The following is a 16595-nucleotide window of genomic DNA, read 5'->3' as shown; positions in this document are numbered from 1 at the left end:
ATTTCCCCACATATGACAATTTAAGTCATAAAAATAAAGAGTTCAGTTTTAAAATAGTTGTTTTTTATAGTCCCTTGCATTCTGGTAACTCCTTCTCTGAGACTGATATCAAGGTATTACTAGCAAGTTGCTTTGCTTTTTCAAAGTCTAATTTCTTTTTGATGTTTCTTTCATTTTGGTTTTAAAGCATGTGTCGGATTGACTATAAAGCAACAATAATATATCAATCTATATTACTATTAAATATAAAACAAGCTGCTGCATGCCTGTAAGAAATGTTCTATGAGTAGTTAAGCGACGTTTTATTTAGGTATTAAATTCGTCGGCCATAAAAATTCTATAATAATGTTGCTTTGAGAACTGCATAGATGATCATTCAAGTGCTGTAATCCACACAGATCAAGAAATTATCACACATAGCAAGCACTGAGCGTTGACGCCTAATAGAACGCTGATTATTATTAGAAAGGTTATACTGTATAATTGTGTTGCAATGTCAATATGATTATATGCATAAGAATGTAAATAATGTATAATCAATAGTGCACGGCCACAAACATCAAACTGTATTCGCTGTATGTTTAAATATAGATAAGAATTAAAGATTAACATAATATTATGTACCTTTCCGTTTCGTTCCTCCTGGCGTGCGAATAGACCCTTAGCTTTCGAGAAATACGTCACAACAATATCGTTATAAATTTCGAACCAATTTCATTAAATGGATTTAAAGTTTTACTATAACTAGCCACGTGAGAAGATGCAAAACATCCTTCTTCAAAACATGCATTTTTTTTCATTTTGACCAAGAAATGCGAAAATAAGTCGTTAACACTAAACGAGGTTACCAGGGAACGTCAGGCAGCCTCGTTCTTGTGTTAAGAAAAGTCTAAAAATCGGAATGAAGATATCTTTAGTTTCACCGCTGCTAAGCGAATTTTATCCTTTCTTAAAAATTCTAACGTATACTCAAACCATGCAATTATTTGCGCCTACAAGCTGATATACGCTTGAGTTATGCCGGACCCCCATTCATAGTTACAAAAATACCTTCGGCAAATTTATGGCCATCAACGTCAGAAAATGCCACACAAAAAGTATCAACGATAGACAATTCAATTTGGTAAGGGAATATAATTGTCTAGAAAATAACGATTAAAACATATTGGATAAATGATATTATCAATAAAGGAAAACTGGTTCATTTACAAATACGCCATACATATATGCTGATTTATTTATCGTAGCCAAACATTCGTTGTTCCAGCCCTCATTGTGAAAACAGAGAACAGTTATAGGCAGGTTTTATCTGGCTGTAAGCTTAGTATTGTCTAAAAATCTTGGCCCAACTCGATAAATCGGATTCCTCCGGTCATGCATGATAAGCAATATATATGTGGAAAAGGGTTATGATAATCGATAATTATGAAGTATTATGTATATATACTGAACAAATTCCGACGTATATAGTTAATGTTAATGTAGTGATCATACCTTTAGGCACGTGCTAAAACGCCTTGACTTCTCCATAGATGCATGTCAATACCCAGCAAATATTTGGATAGTGCATGCTTCGCGAAACTATTGGTAAAGATCTTCACCCGAGCGCTCCTGAACTTTATTGGCTCCATTTCATATTTTGTTCATTTCGCCGCGCTAGCTGCGAATCAAAATTAGTGAATATTTACCTGTTGTCCAAGCAGCTGCCAAATATAAATTCTAATATAACAATTAATAGAGTTGATTTTCGCGGGCATAAATGTGTTTTTTCTCCAACTGTGAACGCATTTAGATCAGCGAGCAAAAATACATTTCAGCCCGGCAAATTTATCATTTTAGTCCGCAAAATACAACACAATGACGGCAGACATCCCAGTATCACGCATCATGAATAGCCTCATTTAAAAATGCTTTATTTAGTTTACCTTTTAGAAATTATAGTAATATAATTCCAATTTTCAGCTATATTATATATACAGAACAAGCCGGATATTGCAATATTACAACAACCGCGTTGTACTATATCAGCCAATCGCAGAATCGCGATCGAATTACGGATTAGAGTTTGACGCATTTTACTGGGCGAGGCTGCTATTACTTGCAAAATTCCAAATCACTTTGTGCGGTAATATGCATAAAAGCGCGCAAATTATTTATATTATTACATTAAAGCAACTGCGTTCTAAATGCAAAGTACTGTAGTCACTAGTGTATGGATAATATAATTTTAAAGACTTCTATTGCCGACGCACACGATACGGTGTATGGTTTGATTCTCCCTCAAATCTGTGTCTTTCAAGATATTACGAAAGAATCTAAATTCAGAAATTACTTCATGCCACTAATTTAGAATTTTCAGGCAGTGCATAAAAGCGCTTAAATTATTAGATTGAATTAGTTTAGATTGCTCACAGTCACCATCTTCCGAAATTACATAACCATCTAATTCCCTTAAAAGAATTTTCAAATGCGTGCTAAGATCAATGTGTCCACCTTAGCCCTTGCTAGGTCTTCCGTCATCCTAATATATGAAATATCAGACACCGACTTCACATATCACAACACAATGCAATCAGACAAGACCCACCGCGTTACACACACATGACATGCAATAGACTGACAAGAAAAAATATGATATACATTATACATCATAAAAGAAACGAACGTTCCACAACTACCGTTTATACCCCCTTTTCAATAAGACGCAACACCAAAAAGTTTACAACGGGAAAGAGTTGACCTCCACCATGCAACATAATTATTATTATTATGCTCTCACCGCTCACGAAAGACACTCAGACGTATGTTCACTGTTGCCAAGTTTAACGCACTATTGGTATCTTCACTTTTTCTCCCGCGTGTTCGTAATGACCTTTTGACTTGTCCCATATTGGGCTACATATAAAAAGCGTTGCTCTTTGCTTTTTAGATAATAATTTATTTAAATCACGAGTCACAAGCCAAAATAATTTTCTGGTGTTCGCTTAGCTAATTTCCCAAACGTGCCTCCCACGTGCAATAGTTCCACCTGATCCGTCCCGATAACATGACTTTATTGACGAAATTAATTTAAAAAATTAAGATCTATTGTTTTCTTCAATGTGTATTATTGAGTCCACATCTGATTGACTTGTAAAATGTTTTTTGTAGGTAATGTTTCTCCGGTCATGCAGGATTACCAATTACCTGGGTACATTCTTTAAGGCCCAAATGATTTTTTAATAGATTCTCTATCACTTTTACTTGCCGTAGCAGTCATGGCAACAACTGGTATACTTGGAAACGACAAATTGCCATAGTCAACCCTGAAATCTTGACCCCTTAAATTACAGATGTAGTTTTAGTAAGCACAACATGCACTATGTACTGGTTGATTGATTTGTTCATCACATATCATATTTGCTTATATGAGGATTATTCTCGTTAATAGTTTTCACAATGGCGCAGACGTTTTCCTGGTAAAGTTTGCTCTGCATCAACTTCCTTCCATGAAGCAAGATACCAACGCTTCGGGGTGTGCGAACACAATATTATAGTGTCCGATTTCAAGTTTGGCTTTGTCGCTGAGATAAGTTCAGATTCTATATCGTCTTCCTCCACATCCACTGATGAACTGCTTATATCGAGAGCAGACGACCGAATTCCACTCAAGTCTAGCCGCAAAATCTGGTTTTCTATCAGTGCGTTTAAAGGTGATACAACAACAATAATTGATGTTTTGTTTGCTGTGCTTTTTGGGACACCTTTTTTCTTCGCATATACAGCTAGGCAGGAACCAAACAAAAAATCAACGATTCACCGTATCCTGTCGGTAGAACAGCAAGAATATCGAAATTTAAAAAGATCCTTTCTGGGCAAAGTACTTCTTTAGGTTTTAAAAAAACCTCGCTGTAAAAGCTATTTAACAGTGCTCCACAGCTATTTAAGCTATTTAACTCCAAGCACGACAGAAAATTCCACACAGGTTCTATTACGCTTCTTTCGTGTGTCTTGGTCAATGTAACAGAAGGCTCTGGCCTTTTCACAGAAATAACCGGTGCCTTAATGTATAGTTCTTTTTCCGATCTTAGCCTTTTAAATATTTAATGGTTTCAATATGCCTGGCAGGCATCTCTCGCACACTTTTGTCTCGCATCCCCGATACAGCTAACCAGGGTTGGTAGACAGCTGCATATTTGAGGCCAAACAAGATCACACTAGTTCTTTGTTTCCTTTGTCTTTGCCTTTTGTTTTCTTTATAGCACTAATGACAATTTGGCCTCAAATATTTGCATATATACCAACTCTGCAGCTAACCGGGCCTAACCCAAGCCAAATATGCATTTTTTTTCATACAAGAGATGCCTGAGGAGGAGGCTAATTACTTTCTCTGGTTTCCAACGAACCAAATTTGGCTAACATACACGCAGATATATAGCTTTTATCGAGGTAGAAATTGAGCTCGGTATAGGCTGTTTTGGCGTAGAATGAATCGGATTTTGAAAACATAAATTAAATTTTGCGGCGTCATATTGACACTAAAAAAGGTGTCATATTAGCACGATCTTTGGTGCTAGTTTGACGCCTATTTTTGGTGTTTTAATCTAACACCTGAAGTTTGTGTGGTTTAGTTTTTGCACTTTTAGCGCTGGCAAAGGAGCGACAAAATAGCATAGCTATAATATCATACGAAGTAGACAAAATGCGATTAAAAAATATTTATTTCTACATATGCTGTGACAGGAAAATCTACGTACAAGAATGTATAAAAAGTCTAGGGTACTTAACGTCCTTCAAAAGTTTTTGTCCTAAGGCTTCCCGACGAGAGCAGTTTTCATTTGCCACACCAGCAATGTACTCCATATTTAGTAGATAAAATAAGGCTGAGTGTGTTCTTCGATAAATTAACATTTGCCCCTCCACTGCAATCATCAAAGTTTGAACATCTGAAAGGTCTTCTCAACCAATTATCCTGATCTATGAAATCAACAACCTATAATAAGAAACCAATGTTTTTAAAAATGACTTTAAAAGTGTTTAAAAAACAAATCAGCTTGCAGAATTTTGTCACCCTTACAGAACAAATCTTAAAGAAGAGAGACTGAGATTCTCCTGCATTCTCCTTCAATAGTTCCTTCAAAACCTAAGCAACTGTGCTCTTGATGGGTGTTAAGAAAACTTGTTTATCAATATAGATAGATTATTAATTGCATGATTTACCTGATTTCCCAGCAATTGCTCTCTCCACTCTGTTTATTAGAACCAATGTAGTTTTCTTGTTACATTTTTTGGCATAGTCCAAAACATTTTTCTCAATCAATGGATTGAAATTTGCCAGCTATATAATGGATTAACTTGTGGTTTACTCTTTGAAATTCAGCTTTTACCTGAAAAAGAATTAATAGAGTTTGCTAGATACATTGTGAAATAAAATTATTCTACTGGTAATTTAGAACCCATACTCTGTCAATTAACTAAAATATCAATGAGAATTTTACACAAAATATGGCAGGCTAACTAAAAAATAGCTAAGTAGCACACATGGGTATTTTGTCGAACAAAGAAATTTGGCAGTCAATTATCTGTTTGGATAGTTTTTCAACAAGAATTATGGCAAAGTGTTGAAATAGAGCACTTGACATCAATCCAACAGGTACCTTATATCAATATGAATGCTGTAAACTAAAAGCAAACTTACATCTGTAATAAGCTGAAGTGCAGGATATTTTTCTTAAATTGTTTCTACCCTTGGCCTTGTTTTGGTCCATGAACCCTGTATCAGAAAAAATTGAATTATCGACATGTTTAAGAAGTCAGATCCATTTAATAAAGGGTATCATAGAAGTGGTAAACATAGATAATCATAAAGATACTTACTGTTCCACCACGTATATCCCAGACTGCTAATTGAATCTCTACTTGTCGGGGAACACTGTTAAAAATTTGCCAGGGAGTTGCTATCCGCGGTAACGCCATAATATCAATAAAATTTTCAAACAAAGGTGCGCACTGCTTCCCAATACTCCACCAACCTCTGAAGCCACGAACCTTAAAAGCACATGAAATAGAAACAGTGGCGGATCTAAGGGTAGTCAGAGTAAGTTACACAATAAAATTTAAATTCCAAACACCATAAGAACAGCGCTATTTGTTATGAATTTCAAAAGAAGTAAAAAAATCTACCAATAATTTAATGCGATTGCGATTTTAAGCCGTATTGATTTATTCCGACTACTCGTAGATCTGCCACTAAATGTAAATACTGAATCATGCGGCATACTCAGCAAGAAGAGAGTTTCAGAAATTACATAGCAACAAATAAAAAACGTTTTTTAAGAACATAAATTTACTGGTAAAAGAGTTTTTTTTAGATGGATCGAGTTATAAACAACAAAGATTACATCATGCTCTTTTTAAGTGCGGAATGAAAAAAAGCCCTTCTGAAAGGCTTAGATTTCACACGTGTCCTACTACCCCGTTTACATGGTCGATCATCCTTATTCACAAGATTGACATTCTTTGCCCATACATCCTACATAATATCCGATGTTTCCTCGACATCTAAAGTGGCGGTACCTTTTCGTAGTTATACAGGGAAAAAAAATTTCCCATTGCCCGCGATGCTTCGTGTTAACTAAAATGAGAACTCATAATAATTAGGTTGTTTAATTGAAACCAATTTATAACATCAGGAGACTTTTGAGCGATTTCTATCCAAGATCTCGTCAACAAGTTTTTAAAATCATTAATTTACAAATAGTTGATCAACTGACGTGTAAATTACTGAGAAATGTTATTCGGTATGTAGAAATACCCGTGTAATGTGAAGGAATCTTGGCGGCTATGCATGCATATATGAAATTTGGCTGCCCCTTTGAACCGCAGCTCTATTCACTAGTGTACAATGAATTGACACTGTCGGAAATGTTAACGACGTGTGACCCGCAAAGACTTGTGTGTACATAATATACACAACACATTATGGCGCACAGAGATCCCCAGCTATTGCTTATTATACCATATAATTACTGGCACTAAATTGGTCTGTAATAAGCGATGGTTGCCCGGCACTGATGATATAAGTAAAACCACCTTAATCATCACTTTCAATGGTAATCATTAGTCAAAGAAAAAGATAGTATGCCATAAGAAACATATACTGTCAGATATATATGCATGTTTTTGTTATGTACATACTCAATGATTACTTATATTTTCACACATGCAAATCGTTAATAGACAAGGTCGCCATCGGAAAGGACGATACTGATCCATATTGTTAATTTACAGCTGAGACACGTACTCCTATCCGAAACAGCGATGAAAGTAGAATGTTAGCGAATATTGGCGGTTATGCCTATGAAATTTGGCTGCCTCTTTGATTCACAACTGTATATTTGCTAGTGTACAATGAATTGACATTGTCGGAAATGTTAACGACGTGTACTGACCCGCAAAGACTTGTGTGTCTGCACACGAGCGTATTGAAAGATATACTGAGCTACCGCAGTCAAGTTAAATTTGTAGATAGAATCGGCCCTAACACTGTAATCATTATATATGAACGATAAAAGTAAAAAGAAAACAAATTTGTGTTTGAACTTTTCTTGTCATGTTCAGGAAGTAAACTTTTGTTTTTGAATTAAAGTATTTTTTTAACTCATCGTCTGAGAGAAACTCCTTTATCATCTAATACTGTGCTACGTAGTTTATGATCAGTAATAACATAATATAGCCTACGTACCACATGATGGGGCAAAGAGATCCTCAGCTATTGCTTATTATACTATATAATCAGCATCATCACGCATAGCGCTGCGGTAAATATGAACATGAAAATATGAACATGAATTATAGGAATAGTTAACGTTCGTCTATTTAGACGGATTTGTATGGTAGCTCGTCTCGACGTCATCCGGCTCTTTTGTATAAATACGGGGTGGGGACGAAAAATCATCAAAAAATCATCATAAACCACATAAATGATGCCCCAATCCTCATGCACTTTCTAAAAGCGCTATAATCATGTTTCGTTTCACATATTCGTCTACATAGTTCGTCTAGATGGTTTGTTTAGAACAAACCACACACTCACTTATATAATATAAGCGAAGTCTGGCTTTAACTACATAATTATTCGGCTTCGCAAACGATTTAATTGTTAGTCTCTGTTTATTCTTGGACCAGGAACTGGTCCCTAACCGCTGCTAATCTTCTTCTTCTTCTTGTTGTTGTTAGGGGGCGACGCTCTTTAAAAAAACCCTAAAGCTCGAGCATTACTTGTTTGATCGGAATGAAACTTGGCACAATCACTCTAAGCAATATTCGGCATCGATTGACGGAGTTCGAATTCTTATTTTTGACTTTGAAGCAAGTTACAAGCATTTCTTGATAAATATGCAGCAAATAATATATACATATCATTAATATTCAGCCTATATATAAGTAAACGCAAAAGATTAGAAATACTAAGCCTTGTCCTCTCCATTGTTATAAATACAATGCAGTTCAGAAATTAAACCCTGGTCCCTATACAGGGTGTCCCAAAAAAATGTCCCCTGTATTGAAATCAAGCCTTGGTTCGAATCTGATTGCCTTAATATTATGATAAACCCAATTGAAAGCAAGACGCTTTATTTGAATGCCTCAACCTAATAAATATGCTATTTACACACTACTGCGTTGATCATGCATTCAAATTCCAACAAAAGCTTCATTTCAATAGCGGGGACTTTTTTTTGGGACACCCTGTAGTACGATCGTACTTGTTAGATAAATTATTTCTGTTGACAGCTTTACCAAAAATCCAGCAATTTTAAAATCAGAATTATTATTTATGGCCAATTGCAACTCGAAATCGCCACGAACTCACCAATTCTGAATCACTGCCTGTCATTCTTTCTTCCAACTCGCGAGTAATTAAAATATCATCCTTACTGGTGTTTCGTTTATAAAAAGAGTTATGGTGGTTAGAGAAATTAAATATTGTATGGTAAAGACACCTTGATCGATAATCGATATGCTCGTGCATGTAAAATATGCAGAACAAGACATAACTGCGATCCAGCCGGTTTTTTTTTCGGCTTGAAAAAATGTTCGTTTTAAAATCTGAAAGGATGATGTAATCAATAAAGGAAGTTGACATCTAAAGTGTGATATTTACAATCAGCGCAGTAACGAAAAATTCGGAAATAATTAGCATTCCAATTCCGCCGAAAATTTCAAATGGTATCAAAGCAGAAACGACATACATACTTATACCGGCAAAATATAACCCTGCGAACTTCAATTTTCCTGAAGCTACAAAGAAAGGTTGCAAGAAAGATTGCAAAGAAGCAACATGTATGATTTGACAGATATCGCTGGTCAAGTTCGGCGGGAAAATTCCCGTGTTTCTATACAATTACAGCACTGTCCAGAAATAACACTGCGGTTGCATGCGATTCGGTTCCGTTGTATTATAATAGTACAAGCAACATAGTTAGCTAGATATAATATTTTGTATACGACAATCATTATACCTAAATATGGTTGTAGTATTTTTTAACATGGCCAACGAACTGTTGCTCAAACAGAATAACATGCACTAACAAAAAAATGGTTTTCATGTTGTAAAAGTTTGTTCTCATGTACATACAGTAGCTGTTCTATTCAAGACTATAGTTTTAGTCAACCTTTTTGATAGAAATTACGCTTTTTCATTCTACATTGAACATGTTTTCATGCCATGGATGCATCCAAAAGCTTGATGTATTCTGTACTTTGTCAAAAACTCCGATGCTTTTTCAATGCCATATAGCAAATGAACGTCAAAGCATTTCGTCAAGCTCAAAATCATCCGGATAAGACTAAATAAAGCTAGCAGCGTGTGGCAATGTGCAAAGTACATGTCCGTCTTTGATATTTACGAGTAATGGCATTATAAAATGAATACAAGACGCCTGTTCTGGCGTTAACTCCGGCGCACGTGCCAGTCTTTAATATAGAGCTTCTGAACATAAACAATACATGCAGTTCATATTCGCATTTAGATGCCTTGCGAACCTAAATATTCGATCGCGAAATTCAGAAGCACATCGTACTTTGAAAAGTATAGAAGTTCAATTGTTCAAAAATGTAAATAAACCGCATGATATGTACATTCGCTTTGTCTTACACTTTGCCTTTGGAATTCGCGCTTATATAGTTATATCAAATCTTCAATCCTCATTCCTGTGCAAACTACGACGAGTCAACGCCTCCATACGTACAAACAATACAAGATGATGTATCTGGTTAAACGGCGAAATAGCATATCATATGAAGCCGGATATATAAAAAGATGGTTAAATTTTAGTGCCTCTTACCGGCTGAGACATTCTTGATGTTGGTAGAATGCATGTCTATCAAGTGTTTTTTGCGATAAAATTTAAGCTTTTAGGATATCCGTTTCGTACAGATATTGTTGTCAAATTGCACATCGCTATAAACTTGTGCCGTTTAACAGAATTTGTTTTCAATCCGATCACCAGTCGTAATTCGTAAAACAGTTCACCTGGTTGAATTTAAGATTAATTCCATTATAATTGGCATGGGCACTCCATGCAACGCGTAGCGGAGATTTCTCAATTCTAAAACAGTTTACGAGCATCAAACAAGATTTGGGTGTTGCAAAACAAAAGATTAAGGAACTCAACCTTGCATGCACTGCATTGACACAGGAGGAGGCATGCATCTATGATCTAGGCTAGCAATACATTCAAATCGAGGAATATCAATCCCACTTTTATCGCACCCCCCCGAAAAATATTCGCTTGAATTAAATTGCATAACCCTTCATCTTCACAGTCGTCGTTGAAACTGTGCACGTTTAATGGGTCAAACGCGAAAAAATTCGATATTTTCTCCACAACATTTGCTCGATTTTGCCTAAACTTGCCCAGCTATGTTGATATTAATCATTATCAAATGTATCAAATTGCATTCTACAGACTACACACTTCATGGATTATCAGGTCACAATTACAAAACACTTTTATTCTTTAATAAACCACAAAATTTCACTCAAGTTTGTTGCAAAATTCTTTCACTCCTTTCCATTCTGCCCTATACACCGTACAATTTGTCATTTTTTTTCTAAAATTAGCATGTGCTAGCTGGCGTGCGCAGTTCAACTGTTGTCTCCATTTATGGCGGGCATCTCCCCCACTTTTTTCTTCGCCTTCCCTCACACAGCTAGCCCAAGCTAATTATGCATTTTTGATACATAAGAGATGCCTGGGGAGGAGGCTATAATAAATAGATATATTGCATTTATCTTAATACCAGATTTAATACTTGACAAACTTACAAATAATTAAAAATACTTATCGTCATACTCACATCGAATGTAAACCGCCTGAAGCTTGAACAGCTGTGTTTTGTTTATTACAAAATTTATATCATTTCAAATATTGCTAAGAATCTGAAATGATAAAAATCAATGTGGGTATAATTATTTTAAGTATAATCAAGTACTGTGACACTCCACCAGTGATCAATAACTCATTAACTATTCCTCATTACTCAAATATGCTTGTGATATCGTTAAAATATATAAAAGTAACGAGTCAGCACTTTTGTAAAATCTTTGAATCGCGAAAAGTTATCTGGAACATGGTCATGCACAGGTCCCGAGGTTAAAAACGCTGGTTTAGAACTACCATAATTAGTTGGGTTGGCGGACCGAAATTGTAACGATAATGGGGGGGGGGTTGCATGTTTATTCAAAACTCTCTTAGGACTTCATTTGAATGCTAATGCACATACTAAAGACATCTGTCGGCCTGAACCTAATATATGAATGAAGCTCCCCTTCCATTATCGTTCTATTTCCCGAAGGAAAATAAATATGATAAAACGCGAGTTCGAGTGTTTTAAATATTAAAAGGTGTTGCAGTAGGTATCAATATCCAATATGGCGGCTATACTGATCGTAATGTTAACTCAAAGGCTTTTATTAAATATGTCAAATATAATGATGCTGATCTGTTGGAACACATTTTAAAGTACAAGGTATATTTAAAGCTAAACCATGATCGCAAAATTAAATGGCTCGGCCGGCTAGAAGAGCTGAAGTGCTGTATGTTTGATATGTTTGGGGATTATGGAGTGTGGAAATCACCTGGTGGAAAGGCGAAAGAGTTTAAGAACGATCGAATTAAAGTGACATGGTATGAAAATAAGTCTTTGATCCTGAAAGGTGATATTGGGGAAAGAATAAATCAGTTGTTGATTCAAACTATGAGGCCAATGACAAAAAATCTAAATACTTATACAGATTTGAATAATGAATTACAAAAGCCAGTTGATGTTTGTGCTTCGGAAATGGCTAGTTCGTTTAACAGTTCGGTCCTAAATGATCTTTCTGTGACCCCGGAGCTTAATAATATGAACGAACCCGATGATTTGAACTTGGATTCTTCAAAGGTTAAAGATCTTGAAGGCTTCATTGATAAATCCTTTCAAAATGTACGCAAATCAAACGTTAAAGATAGTGCATTGTTTGCACAAACAAACGGCTGTTCTACCCCAAAGCAGTCTCAAAATGAGAACACTTTCAATAAACTTGAAAAAAAGCTCTGTTCAATGCTGGAAGATAAGTTGAATGCCGAACTTGCAATTCTAAATGCTAAATTTCTTGAGCAGGAACAGTTTGTTTACAAAAGTGAACAGAGGCTGAACGACCTGGTGAACGAAAATTTGCATTTAAGGTCACGTATAGATGAGTTAGAAAGGAAAGTAGGTCATACTACACCTACTATTCCGGCTAATCTCGACCAAGGTAAAGATGATATCAGTCCTTCAGGGCATAATTCCCTAGTAAATGTGGCAATTAATGATCCCCAATCTGTGACCCCTAATCCTCCTAAACTTGTGAGTACTAAACCACCCAACTTTCAATCGGATATCCCAAATCGTGCTGGTGCGCAGCAAAATCAACAAGAATCTGTTATAAACTCAATAGAAAATAACCTACCTATAAATAAACAGCAAATTCAAACGCAAGGAAGCTTAAACACAGAAGTAAATGCTACAAAAAGTTCAACTCCATGCCCTTTCTTGTTACGTCGAGGCAGATGTCTCAAAGAGAACCAATGCGATTTTCAACACAAAATCCCTAAGCATAAAACCTTCTGTCTTTTCTTGCAAAGAAGAGGATACTGTTTGAAAAAGAATGACTGTGATTTTTCCCATGCAACGATTTACCGAGGAAAGGCTTCACCAAGACCATTGACAAATAATCACTTGCCCAATGCTTCTTTTTTATTCGGCAGCAGAGCGTCAATGCCACCAAACATCTACATGGACCCTTTGACCAGGTTTCCAAACTATCACCCAAATTTGTGGAGACCCATACCTTCTGCAAGACCAGTAATGGAATTCTCAGAGCTCCCTCACAAGTCCCATTGGAAGTCACAGTTCCACAGTCCCCCACAGTCCCATTGGAAGTCACCTTCTTCCCAATCCCCCGCAAATACCTTCTCCTCTAATTTAAATCCAGTTACTAAGCTTGATGATGGATATACTTCTGATAATGGACAATGCTATATGATTAAAAGAATAATGACGACACGGTCTCGAAATCTGAATATTAATAAGGAGCAACCCAAGCGAAACAACTTGATTACAATTGCCTGTGCACTCATGGCTCAACCCTCTAAAGCAAGCTTAGCGATACATTTTAGCATGCTGAATGTAAGATCATTAAAAAACAAGATGTGTCTTGTTCATGAATTTATCGTAGATAACAAACTGGATATTTTGGTCCTAACAGAAACCTGGCTCTCCCCTGAAAATAATGATTTTAAAATAAGTGAAGCTACTCCTAATGGATATTCATTCTTACATGTTCCTCGAGAATCTCGTGGTGGTGGTGTAGCTATTGTGTTTAGAAGAACCTTATATATTAAGGAAAATCCGAGCATTAGAAAGTTCGAATCATTCGAATATATGGATCTGACTATGAAATCGGTATCGAAGACTGGCAGAATTATTATTGTCTACCGTCCTCCTATGTCAAAAAAGAACGGAGTAAATGAAGCTACTTTTTTTAATGAATTTTCTAATTTGCTGGAAATACTGGTTCCGAGCCAAGGCATTGGAGATGTCTTACTAGCGGCCGACTTCAATTTTCATGTTAATGATATCAACAACTGATGTGTCGGCGAAAAAGTTCAACAACTTGATTAGATCGTTTGACTATAAAAATCATGTGCTTGTTGCTACCCATAAAAAAGGTCATACGCTGGATCTAATATTAACAAGATCAGATGACACATTTGTGTCCGGCGTAAATGTAACTGATCCTGGTATCTCGGACCATTTTGCAGTAAATTGTAAGCTACTGTTTACTAAACCTTATTCTGTAAAGAAGAGCATTAGCTTCAGGAACATCAAGTCGATAAATTTTGATTTGTTCTGTGTCGATATAAGAAGATCAGCTTTTGCCCAAAAAAGCAACACCGCGATCAACACTTTTGCTTCTGTTGATGCCTATGAAAACACACTGCATGGTAACGTTACTGAATACGCATGCACCCATTAAAATTAAGCTTAAATTATTACGTCCTGATACCTCATGGTACACCCCCGAAATTCAGGAACAAAAAATTATAAAAAAGAAGGTTAGAGCATCGTTGGAGAAGGTCACGATTAACTGTTGATAGAGAATTATATACTCAGAAGTGTGTTGATGTTAATAGGCTTATCACAAACGCAAAAACCAGCTATTATAAAAAGTTAATAAATGACTGCGGATCTGATCAAAGGGAACTTTTTAAGAAAGTAGAGAGAATGTTTAGCTGGAGTGTTTAGCTGATTTGTTACCGCCGATTATGAATATAATTAACAACTCACTAGAAACTGCTACTGTACCTGTAAACCTAAAATGTGCAGCTCTAAAACCAAGGCTGAAGAAAGATAACATAAACACTGATGAATATCCTAGTTTTCGACCGATCTCAAATCTCAAGTTTGTGTCTAAATGTCTAGAGAAAGTTGTGGCAATTCAATTAGATCAACACATCATGAGAAACAATCTAAGTGAATCTCTACAGTCTGGTTACAAGAAACACCACAGCACTGAAACAGCCTTGGTAAAGGTTCAAAACGATGTTCTGCAAGCTTTGGACAATCAAAATGCAGTGATCCTAGTTCTCCTAGACCTTTCTGCGGCACATGACACTGTAGACCATGCAATATTAATGCACAGACTCTCTTCGAAATACGGGATCAGCGGAAAGGCTTTAAGATGGTTTGAATCATATCTTGATGAAAGGTCATTTACGGTATATGTTCTTGATGGCCAATCTACAAAACGAACTATACGATCTGGTGTTCCACAGGGAAGTATTTTGGGACCGATGCTTTTCTCACTTTATATTGCACCTATAGGAGATATTATACGATCAATAGGCATTGGCTATCATCTCTACGCTGATGACACTCAATTATACATTACGTTTAAATCGACTAATGCAAGTAAGTTGGGTGAGGCTAAATTTGAGATTGAGCAATGTATCAGAAAAGTGAATGAATTGCTATCTAGGAATAAACTGAAATGAACAGTTGAAAAAACATAGAGAGATAATGTTGCTATCGTCTCGATATCGCCCTTGTCCATTTTCATTTTCGGTAACAGTGTGTGACGAACTTATTGATTTATCGCCAAAGGCAAAGAATATTGGAGTTACGATGGACTCGCAGTTAAATATGGACTTGCAAGTAATAACTGTTTGCAAATCTGGATTCTATATACTATCTGAGAAAGTTAGGTAAAATACAAAAATATCTTAGCCTTGAATCTGCTAAAACTTTGGTACATGCTATGGTTACTTCCCGATTGGATTTCAACAATGCCTTATTGTATGGATTACCAAGCATACTCCTACAAAGAATTCAGAAAGTCCAAAATGCAGCTGCACGGATGGTCACTTTGTCAAATAAAAGGGATCATGTATCTCCTGTGATGTTTAAACTGCATTGGCTGCCGGTGAAAGAAAGAATTGAATATAAGATACTATTACTCACTTATAAAGCACTATCTGGTCTAGCTCCGCCATATATAAACGATATGCTCAAGATTTATATTCCTGAACGTAATCTACGATCTTCAGTAGATAAACGATTAGTAGTCCCAAAATATAATTTAGAATTTTATGGAGGACGGTCTTTTTCTGTAGTTGCACCAACACTATATGGAATAGGTTACCACAGACACTAAGACTGTCTGAGTCTGTAAATAGTTTTAAAGTAGGATTAAAGACATATTTGTTTAGAACTGTATATAAAGATTTTATCTAAGTATTGTAAATAATCATAAATTGTAGCTAGTTTTATACCCTTTTTATAGTAAAGCGCTTCTGGATATTTATAGAAGATGCGCTATATGCGGAATATGTGGAATAGGTTACCACAGACACTAAGACTGTCCGAGTCTGTAAATAGTTCTAAGGTAGGATTAAAGACATATTTGTTTAGAACTGTACATAAAGATTTTATCTAAGTATTGTAAATAATCATAAATTGTAATTTTTACCCCTTGAATGTAAAGCGCTTCTGGATATTTATAGAAGATGCGCTATATAAGATTTAAA

General features: G+C 35.9%; 1 long non-coding RNA gene across 1 annotated transcript; it reads right to left on the bottom strand.

Annotated features, from left to right (window-relative positions):
• Positions 1-4721: 4721 nt before the first annotated feature.
• LOC114534898 lies at positions 4722-6179 on the bottom strand. The gene is made up of 4 exons (XR_003688176.1): positions 5857-6179; positions 5678-5752; positions 5200-5366; positions 4722-4972 (listed from the first exon to the last, which is right to left on the bottom strand). It is a non-coding gene; the product is annotated as an uncharacterized LOC114534898 (long non-coding RNA).
• Positions 6180-16595: the final 10416 nt, after the last annotated feature.

This window comes from Dendronephthya gigantea, unplaced genomic scaffold (assembly GCF_004324835.1).
Source record: "Dendronephthya gigantea isolate DGI-Jeju-01 unplaced genomic scaffold, DenGig_1.0 000108F, whole genome shotgun sequence".
Classification (NCBI taxonomy): Eukaryota; Metazoa; Cnidaria; class Anthozoa; order Malacalcyonacea; family Nephtheidae; genus Dendronephthya; species Dendronephthya gigantea.
This window is presented reverse-complemented; position numbering and strand designations above follow the sequence as displayed.